Here is a 26,175-nt window from a genome sequence, read left to right as displayed (position 1 = left end):
GTGACCCAGCTGTAGATGTTCCTGTTGGGACAGGAGGGGCGTTGGACCAGGTGGCCTTTAAAGGTCCCCTCAACTCAAACGATTCTAGGTTCAGTGTTGCTCTGCATCCCAGCCCCTATCCAGCACCCGCTGCTCTATCCTCTCTAGGGCCCTGAATAAATACCTCATCCTGGGCTGTGTAGCTCCATTAATCATTTATGAGGCTGGATTGGCCTGTGAAGAAGTGTTACTAGGCTGCTGAGTTAAAGCAATAGTGCAACGCACAGGGTACAGTGTAATCATTCTACAGTTCCAACCATCACTGCTTTATGCAACACATGGCTGGGAACATCGCTCCTGTTGGTTTAATTGACTCACTGGAGAAGAAACAGGCAAACACGAGCTGATAACATGAACCACATCTACATTGGTGGTGGCGCATGCAGGGTAAGGTTTCAGCATCTCACAAATGTTGTTTTACTCCTTTTCTTTTAAATGGAGTGGGAATAAACCTGAAGTTTAATTTTCTTTCCCCTCACTTCTCTTATTTTTATTACATGTAACATTTTTCCTTTATTATCTGTAGCACATATTCCTTTTATTTCTACTTTTAGACGTTACATTTGGAATTTTTCCTTCCTGCTTTCCACGAGCAATGATTCGTCAGGCTCAGACCGGTAACATTTGCACACACACCCCACTCTGTATTTGAGATGGGAATTTATCTTAACAATGATTTCTAAACAGTCAGTGGATTATTCCAATGAAAGGAAAGTAGAATGGTAGAGACCCATCAAAAATCCAGAAACATTTCTGTTTCTGCTGTGGCCATTTCTGGAACAGAATTCCCACTAAATCATCATGGCACTTAAATAAGTGAAAACTGCCTGATGTGTTCCCCTGAAACATTGCTGTTGAATGACACTGCCCCAAGGGACTGGAAAAATTGAGAGACATCCTGACATTAAGAGCTCTTGCTGGGGATGATGGCTTTGGTAAAATTTGCTTGATAGCTGATTGCTAGCTGCTGCTCTCTGACATTACAGTTTGTATCAATACGTGGCATACAGCATTTGTTTATATGGAAGCTTTAGAAAACAGCAACTTCTGATGCAATCTCGAGCTGATTCCAGAAGCAAAGCCCAAGAAATTATACTGTTTCAGGACCACCAGCTGTTTGCAGCCTTGGACACATTGAGATACTTTATGGGCTGTCATTTCTGTGGTAGTAATGAACTCATAGGATTTTAAAATACATCATTTTATTATTCAAAAAAAAACCCCAACAGTTTAATCAAATTTTATCCTCTTGTTTTTCTCCTATGGACGCTGTCCCACAGGCTCACAGTGTACACAGCAGCAGCCCACCTCTTGCTGTGGTATGCTGGTAATTAAAGAATATTCATAAACTGATTACAAGGCATGCTTTCTTGATATCCATCAACTCAACAGCCTTTCTTCTTGCCTTGAGAAACAGGCTTCTTAAAATAATAAAGTGGGTGCTGGGACCAGTTCGGAAAAGAGAAAGATGTTTTGAAATCCTTTATTTCAAATGTGATTTTAGCAGGTGGGAGTACCACACTGACACTGTTCAAAAAAGCTGAGAAAGATCACTAAAGAGGAAGAAAAAACTAAACAGCCTTTCCTCAAATGTTACAAAAATGTCACATTTCATAGGAACGCTTTCAAAGTGGAAGATGTGTCCTGTCCTGATGCATCAGTTGCATAATATTGTGACATTTACATTCTAATGATAACTAAACTTTGATCTTTGGGAAATTATAGAGCAAATCATTTGCTGCGATTTTGCCACCTCCCTGCAGGAACTTGATGCAGCCTGCAAACCTCACAGGGGTTATGCAAACAGAAAAAAAGAAGGTAAAATATTGGGAAAGGTGGCTGTTTGTATTGTGTGTGCACAGAGAAGTTATGGGGATTAGCCAGGTTGAACGCTGGGGTTTGAGAGACGATAGCTGCACAAAACCAGTGCAAACACTTTCCTCTGCTTAGGAGGAGACAGAGCTGAAGATGTAAAATTAAATCTCTCTGTCTGCTACTAACAGTGGCTCTTGGGAAATTTGGAGGCTTAAGGAACTGATGAAATTTGGCTTTTTTTCCACAAAACCCCACCGCAGAAATAGCAGTCGGCAGCACTACCACTACACTACCACAGCACTACCACAGGAAGGAAAGCTTGGGAACACCTCCTTATGGTAAACGGCATAACTCTGACTATGGCTTAGTGCAGTATTGCCAGTGCTGTCCTCAGAGCAAGGTGGAGACTGTGGGGTTTACATACTAATGCAGGGTGTGCTCTCATTTGTCCTAATACACCCAGTTCAATGATTCATCAGGCGCAGAAGTATTTGCCTTGCTGGTGAAGCATTCGGATGCTGCTTGAAAGCAAATTCCCATTGTACAGTGGAGCCATTGTTCATTTTCTCTCCCACAAAGCCAAGAAGAAAGCACTTTTCCTTCACAGATATTGCTCCAAAAAGCCTAGCAGGTACTCAGTTTTAAGGGATTATAGTATTTGCTCTGGAGCATTGGGAAATGGCTGCACTTAGTGCAGTAGGAAAGAGAAATCGTACCTGGGCTGGCACTTAGTAGCTTAGTGGCTGATCCTGGTGGCAAACCCTGTGGCTCAATGCTACGTTAGTAAGCAGGCTCCATACAAAAGGGGACATTAGGGTAAGGTAACAGCTGGAGCACAACAGCATATAGCCAAAGAATTTTTTGGCCAGGGTAATTGTCTGCACCATAACATGCATTGTTGTGCTTCTCTGATCTGAAGAAGCTTTTGGGTAAACTAAGGTCTCCCAGAGGCAAAGACCTTCTGCCCCAAAAGAGATTTCACCAACAGTCCTTCAAAATGCCATGTGGGACAGAAGCAACTAACTTCCATGGATTCAAATCTGAGCAACATTTAATAAAGTCAGCTATTCCCTCGAAGTTTCACTGTAGGAAAGTGTCTTACTGGTGCCAGGGCACTTGAGTCTTTGGTATGGTTTTCCAGGCCCAGATTATCAAGTGATATATATGGTGTGTATTCCAGTAATTCAATAATGCTGTTCATGTGCATCTTTCCAATGGTACTGATGTGGAGAAAAATATCTGCAGTGAAGGAAACGTGGTTTTTACTGGTAGAATTCTCTCATAAGCTATTCAAACAGTAATTCTACGCAATAATACAATATTACAATACATAGAAGAATGCAAGTCTCAGGTCTGGAACTGAAACATGCTTCCTGTGATTGGCTCGGAGTTCTTGATTAAAGGTTAGAAGATAGTGTTTTTGTACAAAGGCAGATTTCCATAAGACTAAATACAAACTGTATAAATTATTGTTGGTTTGCTTTATTTAAATAACATTCAGTCAATTAGTGTTTTATATTTAATTACAGTAAATAGCAATTCATTATTTCAAATAGGTTTAAAGCCTAATAGGCATCTCCAGAGCAAATACCCTTCTTTTGTGCACAAAACTGCTTTCAGTTTCTCAACCTTTTGTAATGTAAGCACAGGAAAAAGAATGAAAACATGTATAGAAAGGCAGATACACCAGAACATTTTGTCTATTCATTTTGTGCTGGATAGTCAATATGACAAGAAAAATTAAAGTGGGATTTTGAGACACTTTTTTTTACCTTGTAGAATGAAGAGCTTTCAGGATTTTACTTTAATTACCTTCTTGTTCAGTTTTTCCTTTGTTGTCTAAAATCATCAATGAGACTTTTGTCTTCTATTTTCTATTGCTATAAATCTCTTGAGCAAAATTGCTGCCTTAGTGTATGAGCAGAATAGAACTGGAGACAAAAGCACAGAAATGTTGGGGCAACAGATCCCATTAAGAAGAGAGTGGGAGAGAAAGAGAAAGAAAGTACATCTGGCTGAAGAAACATTTCTAAATATTTCCATTTCTTTCTCCCATAGAAACTTCCTGACCTCTTCCAGGAAGGCTTCCCAGATCTGCTGTGAAGATAGTAGGGTGGCAGATGCAGGGAGAGGCTATGGGTCTCTGCTCCACTCCCCTGCTTATCTGTGACACAGGATGATGCCACAGCTCCAGCCTCTTCCCATTCCCTTAACCACCTCCCACTCCTAACCTATCCCTAAAGAAACTTCTGAGCTCTCCACAAGAAAAGATCTACAGGAAAAAGGACACTGGGGAGATCTGCTACCAGATTGCTGAAAAACACAGCTGGGATTGCTAGGATAAATCTCTCACTGCAGAAATGCTGTGGCAGACCTCTGAACCTGCTTGAAAAACTTTGCACAGATCCCAGACCTCTGCTGTGAAAAGATTCAGTTTTTAAGAGACAGGATTTCTCATCTGGTCAAAGGTCTTCATAGAAAGCTTCTGATCAGTTGTGGAAAAGAAAATACTCATTAAGAGAAATTATAAGTTAGTCAACACCTAGCAAAGATATGTGGAAAAGAAATGCAAGGTGAGGTCTTTTTAATCTCCTAGTTAAGTTTTTAAATTGTGTTTCTAATACGGGGTGGGGGGAGCAAGATCTGTGAAGTTTCTCTGGTATGTAAAAACCCCAAGAATCTGACACACCTTGATGATTTTTAATATGAATGCAAATAGCATTCCTCTGGTCCAAGTTGTTAGTTTTCTAAGTTTTTAATGGGTTTGGCCTCTGGGTCCTTTATTCTGGAGCAACTCTAGTGCAGAGAATAATAGGCTTCCCTCCAGTTCCACTGAGCCCCAGGAGATTATTTTCACCTGCTACAGCAGCCCCAGCCATGCCTGTGAGCAGCCCTAGCTGATGCTCTGTGCTCAGTGGCATGCACCCAACAGCAGGCACAGCTCTCAGGCATTATTATGCTCATCCACTGTGTTTGCCCAGGAAGAGATTTTTATCTGGAATGCCACTGATTCAGGTTCAAACAGTAGATGCAACAGAGAATTTTAGACTTGTAATTTATTGTCTCTGTGCTTTATGTGGAAAGAGCCATTGGGTCTCGGCTCTGAGACACCTGATGTAGCTGTAAGTGAACTTTAAGCTCCCCTTCCTATTCAAATGATTCTATGATTCTATGTTTTTACTTGTTGGTTCTATGGTTGTTGGTTGGTTGTACGTTGGTTGTATTGACTATGGCTGTACTAATCTGCTGAGGTGTTCAGAAGATGATAGGACTGGATCCATCCATAAAAGATTTAGTAGAGTGCTGTCAGTTTCTATGTAATGTCTAAGAGAATTTCTGTTGGTAGAACTTGAGTTGGGGCTTTAAAAGTGTTGGACCATGGTGTTTCTCTGCAAAGCTCAGAAGAGCAGGTCTCACGCTTCAAGGTGTAAGTAGGCCTTTCGGCTTCCCATGCTTACTAGCTGTCTGTCTCTGGCTGGCAGAAGTGCATTACAGAACACTTTTGCCTAGGAAAAAAAAAAAAAAAAGCCTCTGCAGAAGACAAGATTTAAACAGGCCAATTCTTATCAGAAGGCTGCAATTGAATTTCGAGGTGAAATTTAATAGCAGCTGCCTTAGCCCAATATATGGCTTGTAAAGTGAAAGTCAGCCAGACAAATATCCACTCATTTCTCTGTCTGTCTATCTGGTATTTATTCCACTTTATGGCCCAATCGAGAGAGGAAACCATAAATACAACGGTGTCTGTGAACTACCTTTCCAGAGAAATCTGGTGCAGGCTGAGTGCTGCCTCTCCATTAAGGCCAGCAACCTTTAGTACTGACAGTTTTCTCTCCTCCGGCATGTACCTTACAAGAGATCCCAGACATGAGGAAACCAAGGGCTGCCATGACCTTGGCCAGCCTGGCTGAGTGTTGATGTGTGTGAAACCTCGAGAGCAGGTCTGGGGACAAGCTGGTGGGGAAGCCATTGGCACCATGGCTTGCTGTCATTCTATATGAGGCAACAACCAGAAAAGAGGAAATCAGGGAGCCACACCTGGAATATTAACAGCAGGCAATATTGTTCAGAGAGGCCTAGGATATGAGCTGGGCCTAAGATTGGTTCTTCCATGGCCCATGGTTCTGCCTTCAGAAAGGTGGTGAAGAGCAACTGGGTTGCTAAGCCACTTCCAAGGAGGAACAACAGATTCTGAAGCAAAACCAATGAACCAGAAAAGCTATGCAGTGATCTGAAAGGCTTTGTCTCACTTGTGTATTATATCACATCTTCCCTGTGAATATGTGATGCTGTAATGGTAGCTCTGGTACCACAGTTATGTTAATCATGTACCGATAAGTCCCTCAGTGTGCTGTGTGCTCAGGTAAATTGTGCTGATTAGCCCTTCTAGAGGGACTAATGAAAATCACATTAACAGTGTTTAACAAAAAGGTAAATAAGGAAATCTTTTGGAAGTGGGCAAATATTTATCATCAGCCATGTACTGCTGTGAACAAATCTTCTTAGAGCAGCTGCTAATGTCGCTGTCTACAAAAAGCCATACACACAGGTGAGGAGTAAAGCTTGATACTGATAAAATAGGTAATGTCCGTATTTTGTTTTGTCACTGATGAACTTGCAGTAATTAAACTCCAGGATTAACTTAAGAGAACGAAGTCATTATAAGGACAGTGAATAAAGACCAAATGATTTTGTAAAGCCAGATAACTTCTAATTCAAAGGCACTGGTCAAGTATTTCCATCATTAATATTGCAACTGTAATGCCTTCACCTACTAAAAAGAAAAGTAGTAGGTTGAAGGGAATGAATGAACATGATTGCCTACAATACATTTATATTGGCATTCACTGTAATAGCCTTTGCAAGATTAAGAGAGGATTGGTAATCTGCTTGCATTCACTGATATTGTGATAAGAGCAAGCGACATTACTTCCTTTGAAAACCTATGCAGTGCTTTTTCTTTTAGAATAACTGCAGAATAATTCTGCAAGGAGTTTTAGAGTTGTTTCATGATGGAAGTTACTGAGGAGCAGTACACTTGTACCTGGAGATGATTCTCCTTATAACTACATGGCTACATCCCACAGACAACTTGCCAACATGAAGGAATCATTTGTCAGAAACGCATGGAAGCATCAGCCTAGAATGGTGTACAAGCAAATTTAAAAAGCAAATACGTTTTATAACACAACCTTTTACAAGATGTAAATGTCCAGACTTTAATTTAAAAATATGTAGTTTATTATCAGTAATAGCAGTGTCTGATGTTTCTTGAGAGTACTATAGCACGAACTTCTCCTTTTCTATAAGATGAATTTTTGAAATTGATTACAACATCTGTTGACCTGCATAATGGCAACTTCATTTTTTAAGCTGCTCTTTTCCAAGATCAGAAGAAAATCTCCCTTTCCCCATCTACACTACTGCACTGCTGGCGTAGAGCATCAGTGATGGGTAACTTTTCTCATTTCCCTCAGACATGAATCCCAGTCGTTACCAAATGCAGTAGTCCTGATTGGAGGGTGGAGGGGTAGGATAGGAAGCTTGTTTGATCCACTGTAGCAAATCCTCTGTTTAAATTGGGAATCTTCCAAATTCCCATCATCTGTGTCTCAATACCATTCCTGTATACTCCCAGATGAAAGAAAACATAGCGCATATTTGCATGTTTAGCTAAGAAAAATCAGTTAAGTCACCAGAGAGATAAAGTTGTTGATATAGATAGCAATTTTGCATTATAATTTGAATACTGGACTCAGAAAAGAGGATTCAAAACAGTAGGTTTTTATCTGCTATCTTGGGATGCTGTAGGAGGGCAGCAGAAACCAAACAGCTGGAGTATGTGGGTTTTCTCTTCACTTGAAAATCCCTTTATTGAAGAGGGAGGAAAATCTGCGTATCTGATGAAAAGTATGTTTGTGTCTAATCTTGAAATAAATGAAAAACAATCCATTGCTTTGGTAAAAGTTTTCTTCTGTACCTCTGCCAAGGTCACTGAATGCATTCATCCAGAGAGAGAACAGACCTTGAAAGGGAGCAGTTCTGCTGTTGCACCATAGCAGCTCTCACAGGACTCAAAAGGGTGAGAGAGTTTTCTTATAATTACCAAAGCATTAAATAAAACTAAAACTGTTTTCAAATACTTGGCAGTTCAAGGTCTTACCAGCCTAGAAGGGGTCTGGCAGTACCTGAGAGATTATTGCAGACAATGAGTCAGCATACCCCTGCTCATTTCCCAAGATCCCAGGTCACCTAATTTCAGAGATCCCACTGTGAGCTTTCTGTGTTGCAGTCTTTCTACAACTGGGCTTGTTGTCAAGCTGTTTCAATTCAGGTCAGTCTGTTCTCTATTTTTCTCAATTTCTGCCTTAGAGAGAGGTGCCATTGAACAATTCAGAGTGCATGCATGGGTTAAGTACTTCAAACTTTTATTTGTATTCCTCTTTGCAGCCAGCACCCTTCACCTGAAGTAACCCATACTATTTCAGGAGTTTTGTTGGGATATATAAACAGCAGGGTTTCAAAACATAAAAGCTTTGCTAAAAAATAGTTCTGTTTCAACGCATCCAGGCTGTTTCCTACAGGCAACTGCCAGAGTGCCTGCCAGCACATCTGCCTACCTGCCATAGTCCTCCAAACACCAGACAGACATATAGAGATGAGAGCTGTGGTCTCAAAGCAGTGTCCTAGGTCTGTGGTGGGCAGCATGAGGACCCCAAGTACTTCAGCCACTTATCCAAGTAGCCACAGGGCTACTTGGAAGTCCTGGTGTTGCTGCACTGGTGAGGCTCTCAGGTTGATTGGTTGTGGAGAAACTGAAGGTAATTCAGATCAGGCTCATTCGATCAATGAAGAGGAGGCCAAGGGGCAATCTAATAGCAGCCTACTTCTCAGAAGGCACTTACAAGGACAGTGGGTACTTCTCAGAAGGCACTTACAAGGACAGTGGGGTAAAATTTTTGATAGTGACCCTTTGACAACAGGAAATGGCCACAGACTCTGGTTTGGGAGGTAGAGAATGGACATTAGGATAGAAGACTTTACTAGGGTGATAGTGCAGCACCAAAGCGTGTTGTCCAGCATGGTTGTAGAAACTCCATCCTTGGAGGTTTTTGATATTTGACTGGGCAAAGCCATGGATAACTTAATGTTGTGTTGGTGATAATCCTAAAAACCTCTTAGTAGGAGGTTGAATACCTCCAGAGATGTCTTCTCACCAACACTTCTGTAATTCTGGGGTGATCTGAAAGCTTGTAGGAGTCCCAAAGACAAAAAGGATCACAGGCACAAACAACTTATTATTTTCCAGAAAAATATGATCCACTCCAACTTCTTCTCCCAGGACAGCCATGTTATGTTATTCTCTCCTTCCTTAAGCGGCACACTTATTGACTTCCCTCTCTGTGAGAATTTATGAGGTTTGTATTGGCTTGCAACAGAAAGCATTTGACATATGCAGGCTTCCTGCGGAATGGCATGAAAGGTGTTGGTCAGCCTCAGTAAATCACTGCAACAGCCAGGTGAGCAGTGAAGACATGCAGGTAGGGAGCAGGAGCACTGTGACTGCCAACACAAGCCCTGCTGTTTGTGGCTGCACTGTTTCAGCAGACAGGCAGCATTTCTAGGCTTTTCCCCCTTCAGTCACTTTAGATGCTCAGGGTGGAATTGCTCTTACCTTCCTTGTTCTAGGAGGGAAGTTGGAGACCAGTCTTGCTATTCTCTCCTTTTTTTGCTGCAGAATCACATAGGGTTGTCCTCCAAGAATCAAGAGGTTAAGAGTATTTGCAACAGTCTCTGCCAGAAAGCCTTGCTGCTGCCTACACTTTACTTCAAACAAATTAAAGGCTTGCCTTTGATTTTTTATTTTTTTTAACCACTCAGCAGCAGCAGCAGCACAATTTGAGCATGTAAAACAGCTCCACTGAGCACACCAGCTGAGTCACTGGTTTTTACCACAAACCTCTCACAGCAGATGCTGGAGAAATCAATAACGCCGTGCAGCTTAGTAAAACTGCTGAAGCTGTTCAGGGCTCTTATATAGAAACACACCAAGCGTTCATAGTGGGAAAAGCAGCTCACCTCATTAACACTTGAAAAAAGCCTTTAAGTTTATAATCTGCCAGATGCACCGAGGTGCAGTCACTGCGATGAGGGGACAGGTGAAGAAAGATAGGAAGCAAGTGGATGTGCTGGTGCCACAAAGGGGAGAAAGATCAGCTTTAGGTATTTTCACTGAGTATTGGAAGCTGTTCATTGCAGTCTGTGTTGCATCGTGATTCTGAACACACAGCCTGCTTAAGTACACAAATCCTACACAGAGGTAGAAGAGTTCTTGCATTGTAATGCTTAGTGGTCAAAAGGCTGGAGTACCCATCCCCTTGCAACTCATGCCATAAAAACTGTTATTTCCATGAGATCGTACTTCACTTGTATAGAAGCAATAATAGTGTCCCATAGCCGCTGTGGATTTTGGAGCCCAAGATATTCTCTCCACATACACAAAGACAAGAGTCTTACAGATCGCTCAGCCAATAACATTGCTAGCAGGTACACTCACGGCTTGTGATCCCAGAGTAGCAGGCTACAGCTGTCTGCAGAGCAACTTGAAGCACTGAGTATCCTTCCAATTGGCCAGTGGAAGGCATCATGGCACCCTAATGCTGCTTATCTCTCTTTCTTTACTATTCAGATCACAGTTTAGCTGTTAATATCTGAGGAACATATGCAGCACATCCCATATCATACACAGGCCATAGTAGCACTGGTTTTGCTAGGGATGCGGTGACCTTTTAGATTTGACATTTTTGTATTAAAAGAAAATCATTCTATTTGCTTTATATGACATGCAGACATCCTAAAACGATTCCATTTCCCTACTGATTCATGGTATCAGTTCAGTGATCTACAAGACATGACAATTCTCAGCTGTTAAGAATGAAGCTGTAAATGGTAAAGGATAATCTGATGGTACAATAAAGAGCCAAATAAAGCAGAAACACCCCCAAACCCTCCTCATAGGCATTTAGATCTGAATAACTTTCCTTACTACCTGTTACTGATAACTTTATTATGTCCTCTCCAATAATTGTGTTACAAGAATCCCAAAATTTGGGGTAAGACCAAAATGAATGCAACAAGGCAGGAAGAGTGCAGGCATTCTGGCTTATACATACGTATTTCTTTAAGAAAGATTTATCTTACTGCCTTTGTTTTGGGAGGCTAAAATAGCAAACAGAAAACAAAGACACATCTGTAGTTAGTGATAACATTCTCTTCTGTTTAGAGAGAAACAAAGAAAAAAACTCCCTGTGCAGGAGAGACAGGTGCACCAAGGAAAATTCCCAGCCTCTCTCCCTGTAGCCAGAGGGAGCATCAGGCACATCATCTCCAAGGTCTCCAAGCTGAAATTCTGCCCCAAGCAGAAAACATTTTTAAAGAAAGATTTTAGACTTGCTTCCTGCAAATAATGGAGCAACTTGCAGACACTGAGATGGGTTGCCTTCAGCAGCTCTATCACCATGTTCACACCACAGGACCCAGCCAAGAAACTTCCATGAGGCCACCATGCCCACACAGCATGGTGTCCCTTGATAGGGCGCACTGCATCCAATTTCTTTATGCTAGAACCATCTTACAGATAAGAAAAGCAAACTCACAGGTACAAAGGAGGTGGGTTTTTCTATTTTTTATTTTTTGTTTGTTTGTTTGTCTCAATGTATGGGCAAGACACCTGATGGCCCAGTAGGCTTTCAAAGTGACTCAAATTGATGTTTTTTCAGATCCACATTTGTGAAGATTGACTGAGCAAAATTTCTTCTCTGTTATTGTGCATTTGCCTGTGAAAGACCATCTTCTGAAAGGTTCCACAGTCTCTCTCCAAACTTCTCTGTTGTACACTTGGAAATGCTTAGTGCATAACTTTTGGAAGCTCAGTGCCATCTGTAACTGATACGCAAGCACCAAAGGCTTGTGATAAGGCTCTAGATCCATTTTGGCAGTCACTCTCAACTTATGGTATCAAGACTGGCTGCAGACTTAAGAGATACCACAAGTGGGTAAGACATAATGCACAGTTCAGGATACCTGTGAAATGAGCACAATTATTTTGAAGGCACCCTCATCAGCCACCTAGTGCACAGGATCAATGCTTCAGTGAACTCCCTCAACTCTACCTTCCTACTGCCAGAACATCCCAGGATTTGGAATGATTTTCACTAGCTTGCCTAGCGAAGACCAGATCACAGTCATTTGCACCATGGTGAGTACTTAAGGATCAGAAGTTTCTGATTGAACAGTGGAGATGTCCCTGAATAGAGAGGAACTGCAGCACTGGTTGTGGCCAAAAGCAGAGTGTGGATGTTATTTGCACATTTGTCCTGGCTAATTCTTTCACTAAAGGAGATTTTTCAGCTATTGTTAACCCACACTTTTTTTAATGTATTCATAGAATATTATCTATTGAATTTTGTTTTACTGTGAATCTGATCTTCAGGTGCAGAGGTTCTTCATCATCAATGGCCTTCCTCTCAGATGAGATTGGTCCTGGTGAAAGGGTGGAGTGGAAGAGGACATGACTCTGTGTAACCAATGCAGGACTTCTCTGCTAAACCTGCTCAGAATGTGCACTCTCCCCAGCTGTGCACATCCGCTGCTAAAACCAAACCAATGGACCCATTTGCCACAGACCAAGTAATCCCTCTCATGAAACAATTATTTCAGCCTGTATCAAAATGATGCAGTTCAGAAACTTGGTAGGAAATGTTGCAGTTCAGTTATCAGACTCCAAACTGTTCTGTAATCAGGTGGATCATCACTGAAGTCACAGATGGTATTTTGTATTTATATGTGTCAAATACTTGAAAACAGCTACTATATACGTTAGGCTCCCTGAACTGCATCTCTACCACTGAAATGAGAATGTGACCACAGATTTATCTAACAGTGCTGGATTGTCACTTGGAAATAAAACTGTAAAGGATTGATTTGCCTGAACAGAACTGAACCAAAACTGTTGGGAAAAGATAATTTCAGTAAAATCGAAAAGAGCTCTTTTTTGTTGTTGTTGTTCATCAGTGAAATTAACTTTCCTTTCAGATTGCATAAAATATTACATTCAAATTAAAAAAATTACGTGTTGAGGAACAATTTAAACTTTTTCTGAATAGAATATTCAGTAAGCCCAACAGCGTCTCTGCAATAGTCACTTCGAAATGAAGTGTACAGAACTGCTCTTAGGAGCCCTTAAATTAAATGTGACTAGTATTTCTACAGGTCAGTGTCTCATTAGAGAAGAAAACAAGCAAACAATAGTAACACAAAACCGCTCCATCAAAGAGCAGAGAGTTGGAGTCTTACTATCAGCTATTTTCTCATAAAATTGCCTAAAAAACAGAAAAATTCTGAAAAGTGAAAATGTATTCATTATGAAATGATTTTACATTAACTCGATAAACAATAAAAAAATGGCATGAAGATTTTCTGCCCTTTGAGAGATGCAATTTTATTGAATTTAAAATGATAATAAACCATTGAGAGCCTACTGAGCTAGGTAATGAATGTAACACAGCAATTTAAGAGTTCATTTCTGAGGCTCTATAATAGTTTTCCGAGTTTTGGTATCTTAGTGGGGTTTTTATGCTTGTGCAATTGCAGTAATTGAAGTAGATTATAAAAATGATTCTCATGCAGACCTTTCCGGCAGGAAAAAAAGAGATGGAATCTGAATGATATTTCACCTGGGAAAATACAGAAATCCAATTTTCCTGTAACATAACGGTTAGAAAGCCTCTGCCTGCAATCTCATTATTATAGTGAATATGCACAAAATTTAGATTAAATCTGATACGCTCTCCTGGTTCTCTTCCCATAACCAGTATGGGTAGCGTAGAGCGAGGTACATCTGACATGTCTGAGAGGAGACAGGGATTTGACGGACTCTCATCACCACAGATTCACCAGCAGTACATTGTATTAATGTTTTCTTGTAGCAATATTTGCCTCAATTCACTTGACAGGAGAAGATGTGCTGTTGCCCACACCTCATCCAAGCTGTAGCCAAATCTAGCCTGGTCTTTGTAAGGTCTTTGTAAGGGAAATATACCATGGGAATACATAGAGATGCATAGGCACTTGCATTTTAAGTGGTGAAGAAAGTGTGGAAGATTTTATGTCTATGCTAAAGACAGGAATTAAAATAATTATAATGCAGGGGCCTGAAGAGCCCTAACAGCAAATCTGCCCAGATGAAAAGATGACATTAGCAGGCTAAAGGAGGACAACACAGCTCTGGGAAGTGCACGATGCTTACATGCAACAGAGGTATTTCATAGAATCATAGAATGGCCTGGGTTGAAAAGGACCTCAAAAATCATTGAGTTTCAACCCCCCTGCTATGGGCAGGGTTGCCAACCACCAGACCAGGCTGCACAGAGCCATATCCAGCCTAGCCCTGAAAGCATCCAGGGATGGGGCATCCACAGTCTCCTTGGGAAACCTGTTCCAGTTTTCTAGGACCTAGTTTTCTAGGTTCTAAGATTGACTTAAGCAAGATGGCAACACCAAAAGCAGAAGGTGCATCTCTTGTTTCTAGCTCTGGCTGGAGATGTTGGATTTGGAAGGAAATGAGTGCTCAGAGACTGAGAGAGTGCATTTGTCAAGATGAGAAGAAAAATGGATTTTGGCAGAGTGTGTTGAGATACTGTGTCAAGTCATGATGATGTGCAGCAAGTGAGAGATGGCAGACTTAGCATCCTCACAGACACAAGAGGTGAGAATTACATGGAAAACTGGAATGCGATAGAAAAGAAGACATAAATAGTGTAAGAGCTTGAGGAAAAAGAAGCATCCCACTGGTGAAAGGTAGTTAGAATATTTAAGCCGGAAGAGCGGAAAGTGAGACTTGTACTTTGGTAATATCACCCACCTGTAACAAAAAGGTAGAACAAGCCAGAAAGACAAGGATGCTGCATGTGAAACAGCTGCAGGAGAATGGAAGGGAAAGGTGAAAAATTAAAAAAGCCCACATTTTTAACTTGTAGATTTGGTTAGAGGCTTGTAGCCCTTCTGCTTTTCAGCTGTGCTGGACAGGGAATAATATGCTGACGTGCCTTGGAAATGCATAGCGGCATTAATGAGAAAAGTCTGTGTGATCTCAAGTACTGTGTCCTATAAACATGCATCAGCCACATTCCCAGGCCAGCATCTTGGCAGTCTCTGAAACCGCACACAGAAAACACATAAAACCCAGAGAGGTTTCAGTGATGTGTAAACATTCACCACATTTCATTCTGTAAATAAAAATCACGTTTTCTGAGCAACAGTGACCTCTGCAACTGAGGAGCCAAGTCTGCTGATCCACTCGCACACATATGCACAAAGCAACCCTGGCTGTATACGCATTTTTCCCCAGGATAACAGGCTCTCCTGGCCCCACAGCACACCAGGCACTGCGTGGAAAGGGGGCGGCCATCTGCACACTCCTGATTCTCATCATGATAATAAGCCCATTTTTCAGAACATACTTTGCATGTGAATGCACGTGCCTAGCATTTATATCTTCAGTAGCATTGTTTGAGCAGTGAGCTCATTAGCACGCCAATGCAATGTGCCACCTGAGCAGGAGGGAGCACACTGAGCAGAACCCAAAGCCTAACCCTAACCTGGTTGAGGGCAGGGTAAGGGGTGGCAAACCAAAGCACTGTATCTAGCACCAAGGAGAGACAGACTTTGTATTTGTTATGTATTTTGATTGCTGGTTTTAATAAACTCGCATGGCAAGGCATACAAAGAACAGGTGTGATGTAACACGTGGCTTTCAGCAGAACTCTGGGGAGCAGCCTGCAGCTGACTCGAGGCACTGGCTGCAAGCACAGAGCCTGGCCTAGGCTTGGTTGCATCCAAAAATCAGATCAAGGGAAGAACAGGAAAGAAGACAGCTGAATTCCTGAAATGGCCTTGACATTTACAAGTCAGTGGGAGAGGTACTATAATTAAACGTTACTGTTATAGAATGATTATTAAAATATCCAAGAGAACTGACTGCATCTATCATATTAGCATTTGTGACTGAAAATCATGAAAGACTGGTACGAGTTTTGCTAAGCAGACTGAAGCTGTTGTCAGTCGAGGCAGAGAAGAGAGAAAGGAAAGTTTGAATCATGGAGAGGAAATAAGTGTAGAGGCTTGGATCCCCAACAGTTTTGAAGAAAAAGCAACGAAATCAGCAGTTGGCTGAAGTGTATGAGTTAATACCTACCCCTGGTCCAAGGAAAGCAAATAATACCCATCTGTGAAAAGCTTGGACTGGTCGAACTCCATGAATGATCTCCTTAGCATTATGTGGCTCTTATTTGCACTAGAAAGACTGTTATCTAGAGAACCCTAGACTGTACCTACATCAGAATAAAAACCATAGCCTAAAGGAGACTGAATTCTTGCAGAGACTTGTTCTGTTTTGAATTCTTGCATAGACTTGTTCTGTTTTGAGGGTCCTCAGCAGGGGGCTGAGGGTGATCTAAGTGCTTAGACACATACACAAACCGCCACAGAAGCAGAAAAGTGCCAGGATTGCTGTTGGCTTCTGGAGCAGTGGGTTGTTTTTGCTAGGGAAACTTGGCTGGGTTTTGTCTGCTTTGAATTAGATATGAGAAGGGGAAAAAAAAAAAAACAAAAAACCAAAAACAACTTCAAATCAATGAGATGCTATCCTACGTAGATCTGTGGGCAGTCAGGAAAACTGTTTCTGTCCCTGTAGTTCTGCCTTACTGCAAGACATGATTAAAGTCTCTGCTGCAGCCAAGAAATGCAATTCAGCTGCATCTGAAACATTAAAAGAATCTTGTAAGCAAATTTTTTCCTCACCATGTACCTGTAATTCCCTGTTCTTCAGGGTAGCTCCTGTTCACAGGCAGCAACTTTTGATGGCTTTGTTTTTCACAAGACTACCTCTCCTTGGAAAAACCCTTTTCTTTCCATTAACACTGAGTTCTGGATGCATGCTTGTCCTCCACACTCTTCTCAAGAGCCTCCAGCCCACTGCCATTGCAGTCTCCCTGCTGGAGCATCTGAATTAGGTATGATTCATACTCATCTCAGGCTCCACAAACCTCCTAACCCACTGCTCTACCCTCAGTGGCAGAGCCCCACCTGCATCAAATGCAGCAGTTCTAAATTGGTCTCAGAGCTAAATATACAGGATCTAGAGCAGAAGCAGGATCTAGAAGAAGGTGAACACACAGGTGAAATCTGTCCCCTCCTGGCCACTCTTTAGTTAATCTAGGAAACTAAACCAGCATAAACTCTATAAGGATAATCAAGACAAGTCCACTTCTGCTACAAGCTACCATGTTGTATAGAATAATACAAAAGAGAACAATATATGTCATACAGTATACCACATAAATCATAGAATGCACTGGATATCTCATTCTGAGAACAAAACTAACAGAAGAATAATAAGCCTATATTTTGATGAACATATACATGGCAAGGGGACAGGAACAGCATTGCCAGAGAACGGTAGTGGAATTACAGTGCTTGCCTTGTGAAGATGCTAATCTTGAAGTTACAGGAAAGCAAGAATAATGCAACATGGAAAAACATGGGTGATTATAAACTTAGCAGAGGTAAAACGAGTAGAGGAAGAGATGGCAATCCAAAGACAAGAAGGAATTATCAAAAAATCAGTCAGAACATTGAACTGTGACTACAACCACTGATAGCTACCTGGCACCTGAGCATAATGTCACGAGCATAAGATTGGCATTGGCCAGTTTCTGCTCACTTGCATGTATACCTAAACACACAGAAGGAAGCTTTCTTCTTTATATTTCATTTTTCTGCATGTAGCTTTTCTGTATGATGATAGCAACACACCTAGGCTGTAATTCCAGCTCACAGGCAATCATCATAGTTGCTTGGTGAAATTTATGCACCTCTCTATACACACCCAAGTTGTCTTGCAATTGCACAGCTTATAGATCACCTCCCAGTTTCAAGCTGCCTTTGGATATGTTGAAACTCATGAAGTCTGATCGAGTTTGGTATTGTTATTATCTGTGCTGTATGGGTGGCATATCACAGTAGCGCTGAATCTAAGTGCAATGTGGAAGTGAAAGTGCACCATACAATCTAGTCACCTTATATCCTACTGTGACTTATCTATTTTTTCCTTACTTCAGTTGTGAAATCTTTCTGTTTCATGTTTAGCTCTTTTTCCATAACATTTAATCAAATTTAATTTTATTTATCATTTTGTAGGTCTCATATGGGTGTCGTTGAAGCTGAAACTAATTAAGAAACATCTGCAGACAACAGAATGCTGTCAAGTGTGAACAATGAAATTTCTTCCAAGGGAAGAGAGAGAGCAAAGCACACTCTCAACAAGTCCGAGAAAGCTTCATCCAAACAAAAGCCCTGTTTGTGTCTCCACTGTTGCTTCCATCATCTTGCAACCTGGCTCTGAAGAGCACTGTGAACCAAAGCAGAACCAAAGCAGCCTTTACAATCAACCATGCTAATTAAGTTCAGCCCACTGACAGCCTGGCTAAAACACACTGTACTTCAACATTATAGGATCATGAAGCAATGATTGCCTGCTTATGAGAAGGTATTTTAGTTTAAACTGATTTTCTTATTTTATTTTATTTTATTCTCAGTATCTCACCAGAGAGCCTCATAAAGGTTATATGGAAACATTTTCCCTATCTCTAACCTAATTTCATTTCTTTTATGTTTCATTTCAAATCACTGGGATTGTCACGTTTCTTTATGGGACCATTACAATACTCCCATAAGGTTTTATTACCTTAATGTACTGGTATGTATTCTCAATCCTAACCCTCATTTACTACATATTTTTAAATAATTGATACGTAGTATAGGCAAGGATGTGGTGCAGGAGAGAAATCAGGCATCAGGAAGGTCTCTGAGGAAAACATACACCCTGTCACCATTTCTGTCCTGCTCAGAGTGGCCAAAGATGAGTTAGACCTAAAGAAACGGGTAACACCAAATTTGCAGCTTAACACAGTTTTGTCAACTTGAAAGGGAAAACAAATGTGAGATGAGGCTTAAAAATCAAAAGTTTGATGATGCAATTAAAAAAAAAGAGGATCCAAATTTCAATCCCAAATTCATCAGTGATGTGGATGAAGGGATAGAGTCCTCCCTCAGCAAGTTTGCTGATGATGCAAAAATGAGAGGAGTGGCTGACTCTCCAGAAAGCTGTGCTGCCATTCAGAGAGACCAAGACAGGCTGGAGGGTTGGGCAGAGAGGAAATTTATGAGGTTCAGCAAGAGCAAGTGTAGAGTCCTACACCTGGGGAGGAATAATCACATGGATGAGGTTAGGGGCAGACCTGCTGGAGAGGAGCTCTAGGACCTACAGTGCTGGCCCTCCTGAAGAGTGCTGAACATTGCAGTGTCTGTAGCTTCACAGCTAACCCTCCTCTTTCCTGAGCAGAGGTGAGAAAACTTCATTTTCCAAATGCATTTCCCTTTTCTTTATCATGAACAGCAGATATGTTCTCCACAGGCTTCTTTTTTTTCAGATGGTGGGTACCTGAGCACTTGATCCCAACTGTATGGCCACAAAAGGAATCATTAATTATAGTAGAAAACACCAACAATAGTAGCAATTATAGATAATGGCAGATGTAGCAAAACAACTATCACAGATGACACAACTACTTGGCATGGGTATCTCATTTACCTTGCCACGCTTTCCAAGAGGAAAACAACCTTTACCACATGCTGATTTCCAAGAACCTGATTGGTGTGAGGCAGAAGGCCTTGTTTTAGGAGCCTAAATTTTCAGGAGCACAAAATTCACCACTGAGACATTTGATTATTTTTCAGAGAAAGAAAATTCAAATCAGTCCAGTAAGAACTGTTTGCATAGCATATTTTTCATGTGGGGGCATCACAAAGAAATCACAAAATCTTCACAATACCAGCAAGAAATGAGCTAACTGATGCTTATGAACTAAGTAAATGCTAATGGATAAAATTAATAACACAGTCCAGTTGTTAACTATTTTTCTATCTTCCCTCTTGCTTTTTGCCTTGTAGCTATGGGAAATGGCCATCCATAAGTGTTCATTTTAGTAAAAAATGTCTTCCTTTTCTGTTCTGACATATCTCCTTGTGTCTCTTCTGTTGCAATCTTGCCATCTCTGCAGCAAGCTCTTTCAAGAAGTTTCTAATTCTATCTTGAGCTGTGAAGTTTTTGAAGATTCTCTGTTTGAAAAAGGCTGTAAGAAAAAATAGTCTGAACTGAATAAATAGCTGTAGCATTTTGACGTCTCATAGGTATAAGAACTGATCAAAATGCAGGGGTAGGAAGATCTTCTGAAAAAATGATACGTGTATTAAATTTCCCTTTCTGTTTTCCTTCTGAAAAGCAAGGCTTTAGGTAATGTAATCTTCTTAACCTAGGCCAGCCTTATTACAGGCATCTGATGAAGCCCTTGTGGTGCTTCAACCCAAGGAAGAAAAGAAATGGGGCAGTAGCAGGTAAGAGGGGACCCGTCACGACCTTCTGCTCCATACAACTGGAGACACACAAGCATTGGAAATGCCAACAAAAGAATAGGTCATACGTGTAGTGACAAGTCATGTCCTGCTTTGCTGTGAAAACGTTGAGGAAACAGTCCTACCTCTTGCCAGTAGTGTATGTCTGTGTTTAGAACAACATGAGTAACACTTACCTGCATGTACAAAACATGCTAAAAGGGTTGGATAGAAAGCACTACATGATACAGGGATGTTCTTCAATTTCTTAATGATGTATCCTGGATTATTGCCTAGTATTTACAATGCTTTATTAAAAATAAATTCAAATAAGCAGTTCTGCTCACGTACTTAGCTGAAGTGTCTTGAGATTGGGCTTGATACATTTATTTCATTTTTTTCTTAATTCCAGAGTTGCTCACTTAAAGGAAGCACTGATTGCTGGAAAATAATTGGCACAGTGCAATATACTTAATGTGGGAAACAGCTAAATTGCAGTTTTTGTTCAGCTTGTCAGGCATCGTACTGAAGCTCTTGTGCTCCAAAGATCCTGCAAACCTATCAAAGAAGATTACTACACTACTTCTGGTACAGCCTTAAACTATTTGGGGAAATAACTGTACAGTTAAATATCTATAAATAACTATAAGTTATTTACTTTTTTTTCAAATCTGAAGCCTTTTTTCAAAGTTTGTAGTTTTCTTCACTTCCAGTGTTTTCCCCAAACAGCTCTCAGTGTTGTCTGTGGGAGCAGTCACAAAGCCATAGAAACATGCCAAACATATTGATTACTGAGTAAAATGGTTACCGTGGCAACTAAAAATCCCAGGAGAGCTCTTTAAACTTCCTTCACTTCTCATATGACTTCTTTTCAGATATTATTTTTTCTCCTGTGGTTTCAGAGCTCGTGGATGTCAGATATAAAAGTACTTACTCTGAATACACAGCAGTGGAGAAAAGGTGATTCATATCTCGATAATCTATTCCACCAGGAATCTTACTACCCACATTACTGCCTTAGTAATCCATCACTTGCATAACAGGCAGGCAATTTTGGTAATTTTGGGGGGCAGGGTAACTTTTCTCCCACTAATTACTAAATCTATATTCCACCATGACCTAAGGAAAGAAATGCAAGGACTTAAATTTTCCTAAAGTGACAATGCGAGTGTGATGAATGGTTTGAAAGAATTAATGTTCAGGTAGCAACCAAAAGTTGGTTCTGTACTGAAGAGAGGAAATGAATGTCCTCTCTACGTGGGCATTTTTGGTCAAATTGTGACTGGGTGTGACAAATGTAGAGGAGAAGATTCCCCAGAGGAGAAGTAGGGACCAGAGCAGTTAATCATGTTTCTCCTATGCCCAGCCTGATTGTACCATTGCTTTCAAAGGCACATGGAGCCTGTTTGTGAGCAACTTTAGATGGCTGTCCTGCTTGGTTTGGCCCTCCAATCCACAGAAGACAGCATGCTTACTGTTCAAGGGAGCGTAGTGAGCAGACTCAGCTTTTCAGCAGCTTTGACATTTCAGTAGGAATTCTGTTCACAGGCACTAAGCAGATGCTGGCAGGTCCTTTCATTCGTAAGCAGGAACTGTAACTGGACGGTGAGGAAACAGGGGAAACATGTTAAGAGTGATTACATTAGGGTTTGGAGTTTTGTTAGAGTACCAGAGTCTAAGCCAGCAATTCAGAAAACAGGGCACTAGTGTTCAGTCTTTGATATGCTGATCTTTTTCTTCTCTGAACAAATGGCAGTAGGGTTTTTTGTCCTTCTCTACTTGGCTTTCCAAATAAAAACGGTTTTGAAAAGCTGCAATTACAGAGGTTACGAATAATGTGAAGCAACACAGCTGGCACTGGAACATTTCCAGAACATAATCACCTGTCTCACACACTAATTCCTGCTGTGATGAGACCCCATTGTTTCCAATGGGGTCAGACAGATCTATTGTTAAAAATGTCATCTCTTAATGGAGCAAGTTTGGGATTGTCTGATCTCTCGCTTCTTGCTTTCCTATGTCAACTTGTGTTAAGGAGGTATGTTATTCCTTTGAATGATGGCTTTTTATTTGTTCCAGTCTCCTACTGACAATAGAAGTCTGAGGAAAATGTGATTAAGCTACACAGAACTGCAAATTAGCTCGCTATGAAAAGAAATCACACGCAAAACTTTCCACTAAACATAATCCTAAGGAGACCTGAATGGGGTATAAAGTGAGGAGAAACACAGTGGTTGAGTTTTGTAGGTGGAATATTAGTTTAGGTCTACAACAGGCAGTTCTCTAACTTCATCTATTTGAACAGATGTTTGCCTTGTATTGTCTTTTGTATTCTCAGGGCTGTTCTGTCAGTATGGAGTGGGAAAACTCTGCTAATGCTCTTTTAACATGCAGCTTCCTTTATTTTCTTTTACTTGATTGTAAAATGCAACCCTACCTAGCAAGGTAGTAGTGGTCGTCTCATGCACAAGAACTTGCAACCATTGTCACTTCCACAAGCTAAGTAACACAAGGCTGATAACAGTGAGCACTAAGCTTTTGACTTGTACTAGTCACAGGACTGCTTAGTAGCATTAAATTGTATATTCCACCTAGAGGAAGGGTAGAATCCTCAGAGGAAGTATGGTCTTATTCCCTGTACCTGCAATCACTTTACTTTGTGTGCCAGTGACCCGGGGATATTGGACCAAAACAGTGAAATCAGTTTTAAGATTTGATCCCAATGTTACCAACTTCGCATGAAAGACATCTCAATAGAGCAGAGCATATTTCCTGCTGCACTGGCAGTCATCTGCTCCTGTAACAGAGCCCAGGGCTGCTCTCAAGGTTAATGTGAGTTTTCCCATCAGTGTTTGGCATCTGGCAACCTCATTGCTCTAAACCCTGTGCATTTCTAATTCTGGAAGTTCTGAAGACTGTTACATTCTTAAAATGCATTTCAAAGGGGATGATGCGTAGAGGTAGAGCATTTCCCTCGGCCTCTGTCACACTTCCCAAAGCCTGGGCCAGGCAGAATTTACATGAGGGTATACTAGTGCAGCAAGAGCACAGAGCTTCATTTGTATTTATGTTTCTATGTTCTATCATCGCTTCTCATTTATTCTTCTGTCCAGGAAGTTGCTTATCCGTTACTATCAAGATGTATTAATATTACAGCCTATGTGTGGCCAAGAACTGCATCATTTAAGCCTCCAGAGGCAAAAAAGCCTTTGAGTATGAGCAACAGCAGCCATGACTGATACATGGTGTGTTAAAAAGAAGCACCCACAGGGCAGCTATGGGGAAAGGATGCTCGTGCCTTTCAAGCATGCCTGCGTAGGTGTGTGTGCACATGTAGGAGTTGTTCTTATTACTCACTCCTTGGAAATTAACATCAGCATTTTGCACAATGATTAATGAGGCATTCAGTGCAGCCTGTGGCTTATTGGTTGTGAAGTTTCTCAGTGCTATGTGGTTATCATTGACCCAACAACCTCCTTCTGTCCTCCCAGCTCTTCTCACAGACCTGCTAGTCCCAAGCTATTTTTTTATGGTTGAATGTTTTTTTTTAATATCCTCTGATCTCTCTCTTCACTTCTCTCTGCTTAGTAATTACCTGTTACTTACTATATGGACAGGAAAAATTTCCATCATTGCTTGATTTGAGGCCCTTAAGTGCAGACCATTTCTGAGAGACCTGGGAATAGGGAGGCTTGGAGGATGGTGGTTATTGCTGAAGGCCTCCACTAATTACAGATGCCTACATGGGAGCGTGAAGGAGAGTAAGAAGTTATGGGAGGAAATAGCCAGAAATGGCTTTATCAGCAGATGTGGCTTGCTATCAGCAGCACTGCAGCATACAGAATGACTAATAAAGCCCTAGAGTTTTAGCCCTCCTCCACCACTTCCTCATAAAATAATACAAAATATATTGTTATCTATTTTCACATGAGAAATTTCAAGAACTGAGTATTCACTGCTCCCATGATGCTTCCTCTGATTTTAGGACTGTCTGTTCCCTGTGACAAGTTGATGCACGAGCAAGTTAGGCTCTCATTGTATAAACCCAAAGGCTACCATTAGCAAAGTGAAATCTAGTCTACAGTGTTAGCCAACAGAGAGCTGTAAACCAGGGTCCTTGAATGACCAAAACCTTTTTTATTTTTTTAGTACATCAGGCTTTTTTCAAAAATATCAGCTGATGTAAAAAAAAAAGCTATTGGTTCTCCAAATGAAGGTTCCCTCAATAATATTAAACCACATATCTGAAAGAGCCACCCATCTCCAAATTGTGTATAAAACTGTTCTATGGCAAACAACGTCACTCTTTTGCAAACATGTGAGATGAGACAATAACAGTGATTCGACCTTTTAGAAAACAGCCTAATGATGAGTGGAAATAGGAAGCCACCATTTGGTGTTCTTCCCAGGCTGAGACAGTTCAAGCACACATTGACTAAATTCCATTAAATGACCCAAACTTGATTCTGTAGCAGGGGTCAGACTAAGAAAAGCAAGACACTCCCTGTCACTGTTGTAAATTATGCCAGTATGCAAAAAGTGAACAATATTCAAGGAGCCAGGAAGACTGAAATATAACATGAACAAACACCCCCTTTAGGGGTGTTTGGCTGGAAAAGCCAGATGAGCCCAATGGAAATGGGAGCTGTTCTTTCCACATGGTCCAGTGTCCTGCAACACAGCTGAGCATGGCTGGTACTTCAACAGACTTGTGCAGAGCTCAGTTGGGCATCTCTCACAACTCAGTACTGTGCCAGAAACTCTTATCTCAGATGCTGGACCAATTGTTCCTGCTTGTGATTCTGAGCAACCCCAGAAAGAAACTAATCTGAAACAAATGGGTTCATGGGTTGTTTTAGAAATAGCACAGTTTATTGTATCTGTGTCACTAATACATACACATAAATCCCCATCTTACCAAGCTTTACAAATATTGAAAAAGGCAAGGGTTGCTACACAATATTTGCTTTTCACAAGGAAATAGCTAAAGATTGTTTTACTACTTTATTTTCCCCTGTAAATGGCAAATACGAATTATTTATACACTTAAGGTAAACAAAAAAGAGATGAATTTAATGAAATTGCCAGTTAATTCAAATTTTCCTCAATTCTAGTTAATTGAATTCTCAGACACTGCACAGTTTGTATAAAACACTAACACAGATTATTTCCTCCACTTGATAAGCTGCAGGTCCTTCCAGAAGAAATTACTAATTAACACGAACTCCATTATCCATTTGGTTTACCTATCAGGAGTCAGTGTTGAATAGTGTTCTTATGCAGGACTCTAGACTTCGCTTTTATTGTCTGATTCACACATTTGTATCTACGACTGCAAGAGAAGGAACAAGACTTAAAGTGCCTGGGATTTGAGTCCTTCAGTTGTAAACTCTTTTATACATCAGCAATTTGGGACAGCATTTTATGTGTTGCTGACACTCTTACATAGAGTAAGATCTATCTCCATACAGTTACCCATCATCCTTGTAATTGTTGCACAACTGTTAAAGATGTAGTTTGCATTTTTAGGCACCTTCTTTTCCAGCTACATGGATTGCTCCCACCAGCATTTAAACAGCAGCAGTAGAAAAAGTAAGAGAGAAATGTGTGGAAGCCCTTGCAGACTCTGCCAAAAGCCTGTGTTTTCTTGCACATGAAACAATCTCCTTCATTATTTGTTATTCATCTATCTTTTCCTCCAAAATAAAAAACCCAAGGGAGCAGGAGATCAAAAAATTAGGAGAGAAACACTTGAGCTGAAATTAAACGGTTTTCAAAAGAAACCCGTCTGGAGGTTTGAGAACTAGGAAT

General features: G+C 40.9%; 1 protein-coding gene across 2 annotated transcripts in view; it reads left to right on the top strand.

Annotated features, from left to right (window-relative positions):
- FAM110B (family with sequence similarity 110 member B) overlaps positions 1-26,175 on the top strand; it is a 161,492-nt gene that overhangs the window by 117,038 nt on the left and 18,279 nt on the right. For both annotated transcript variants that reach the window (XR_006172162.1, XR_006172161.1), the window contains exon 4: positions 18,112-18,460. The gene's annotated coding sequence lies outside the window, so the exon portion shown is untranslated. The remainder of the gene's footprint in view (positions 1-18,111; positions 18,461-26,175) is intronic.

This window comes from Centrocercus urophasianus, unplaced genomic scaffold, assembly GCF_019232065.1.
Source record: "Centrocercus urophasianus isolate 14NV4802_14NV808 unplaced genomic scaffold, USGS_Curo_1.0 seq_11, whole genome shotgun sequence".
Taxonomy (NCBI): Eukaryota; Metazoa; Chordata; class Aves; order Galliformes; family Phasianidae; genus Centrocercus; species Centrocercus urophasianus.
This window is presented reverse-complemented; position numbering and strand designations above follow the sequence as displayed.